Raw genomic sequence first — 2,709 nt, forward strand, 5'->3', positions numbered from 1 at the left:
GGTATATACTTCCCATTGTGTCTTATAAATAAACAATAATAATAGTTGTGACAAAGGGAGGTGTTTGCCACAGGTTTCTAAAAGAGAAGACAGATATTTAGCTGGCAATATGCAGAGAAAGGCTACAAACAGAGTTACACATATGTACAGTAGTTCACCTAAGTTAAAGAGATACAGGCAGAGGACATATATGGGACAAAATAACAGTAAAGAGTCTGATTTAACTTACAGGTTTTGAAGTGGTTTAAAAAGACATATTTTGAACAGTGAGCTGCGGCCTGACAGGCTGGGTCTGCAATCAAACAGAACACCTGATGGAAACTCCCTTGTAAAGGGAAAGTGGGAGTGTCACCTGTCCATCAGGGCTTTGGGAGCAGTTTAAACTATTTAAACCTGTCTGTTTCATTGTTCAGTTGTGACCGATGCCAGATAGTGGCCGGTGGATAGGGCCTAAACATTGAATTTATTACTGCTGCAATGTATTTGAGAATGGGCTCTTCCAGTGAGATCATTTAGTGAGTTCAGCTTAATGCATTGGTTATCACTTTTGAATCCCACAGTACATCTATTGGGTGAAAGAGTATGAGTAAAGCTGGGTACACACTACAGAAAATTTCTCCCGATGCAGTATCATTAATGATTTTACCCCTCTGCATGCCAATTCATGTGTACACGCTATATATGTTTTACAAAATTTAACTTCAGAACTGTGCTCTTCATCTGTCATAACCATTGACTGAAAAGATCATGGGGTAAATGGGTTTTTTTCCAGCGTTTTAAAATCGTGGCAAATCGCGGGTGATAACCCGCATTTTTTGTCCTCATGTTGCCAGATATATTAAACTGCGATCTTTACTCTGACTTAAAAATCGCTGGTCGCCAAGAAGATATCTACAATAGAGCCCAGAGAAACAACCTCTGAATTAAAGGCGTCCCAGAGTCCGTTGAGTCTGTACACCTGGACCCCTATCTCAGGAAACTATTCTCCCACCTTGCTCCAGAAGTCCCGGAAGACCAACTGCTGGATAGAGCTCACAGGGCCCTTAAACCCCGTCCATCTGATCAATCTACACCTAGAGACGTTATCCTCCGCTTTCACTATTTTATGACCAAAGAAACTGTCTTACAAGCTGCTAGAAAGCTTCCATCTTTATCTTATGAAGGACATACCCTTCAAATTTTTCAAGACCTCTCTCCCACCACTTTATCCCGGAGACAAGAACTCCAGCCTGTCACTTCAATCCTCAGGGAGAACAACATCAGATATCTCTGGGGGTTTCCCTTTCGTCTCTATCTTTGGCACCAGAACCAACAACTATCAGCTAAAAGTTTAGGCAAGGCACGGGACCTTCTACTAAAGATTGGCCTAAACCAACATGTCCCTCCGGAAGCTTCTCAGGCCCCTGCTAATGCTAATGCTCAGCGGCTCCTCCGTAGAGACTGGTCAACTGTCCCTCGCCATTCTAAACCGCAATCCACGGACCCCTGACCAGCGTTTCCTTGTTCCTGCTCCTTCTTCAAAGTGCGGCCGCACTTCCCTCTACAGGATCCGATGTGGTCCTCGCTGCTGCCTGACATAGTCCTACAATTGGATATAGATTTCAAGGCAGTCACGTCTTCAGCTGTCTTCCTTCATCTTCTACTGGACTGAGACTATAATGTTATCGCCGGATACTGTAATGCCTTCTACTGACTGCTGCCTTGTCTTAGTCTGCTTCCAGAGAAGGCAGGTTGTAGCTCTTTACTTTTTCTTCTAGGTGTGATGAAGCTCTGAAGATGCGCAGACTACAGCTCCTGCCTTTGACACCGATAAGTAACTGTGATGTTTTGTTTTATTTTGTTTAATTGTTTCTATGCTGTATTTACGGCCGTTATGTTATCTATTTGAATCTCTCTCTATTGCTTTTATATCGGCCATACCCGGTGGCTCCTCATGGGGCCACTGTGATATAGCTCTTGTATTTGAATTACTTTCTTTTTCATATAATATGTTTATTCCTGATGAATATTTACTTGGTTGTGTCTTCCCCTTGGCTTCCTCATACCCTTCTTTAGGGTTCAGTAATTTCCTCATGCCTTCTCCTCTCCCTTCCCTCTCCATAGGTCATACACACTAAGTTGGTCACTCGGTATCTCCTCTTTGGTTCCCCGACCCTCCGTTCTTTGGTTGCTCCTAGTTTACCACTCCCCTTAGAGCCTAGGGCTCTATGCTGGTCCCGCTGATGGCTTGTCCCGCTGATGGCTTGTCCATCATGTCCTATCCTTCACCGGCACTTGCGACAAGTGGACTTTGGTCCGCTATGTCGGTCCCTTTATACCCTTAACCTTTGGTCCTCCCCTCCTTCTCCTCACTAGTCGTCACCTAACATGTAATTCCCTGTGCATCCTTCTTTCTTTCTTCTCCTCCCTGATATTTCTTCCCCCTTCTGGTTTCTAGCGCTCTCCCCATTGACTTACCTATGACCCTTAACTTTATTTCCTATAATGTCAAGGGCCTCAACTCCCCTCAGAAACGGGCTAAGCTCCATTCGTCTCTCAAGTCTCTTAAAGAAGACTTGATATTCATACAAGAAACACATTTTGTCAACTATCTCCACCCTGACTTCGTTCCAGAAAATTCCCCCTGACATATCATACATGTGATCATAGGCAGACAAAGCGGGGAGTAGCAATTTTGTTTGCCTGCCTCTTAATTTTTGAACTTCGCGA

This window comes from Mixophyes fleayi, unplaced genomic scaffold, assembly GCF_038048845.1.
Source record: "Mixophyes fleayi isolate aMixFle1 unplaced genomic scaffold, aMixFle1.hap1 Scaffold_38, whole genome shotgun sequence".
Classification (NCBI taxonomy): Eukaryota; Metazoa; Chordata; class Amphibia; order Anura; family Limnodynastidae; genus Mixophyes; species Mixophyes fleayi.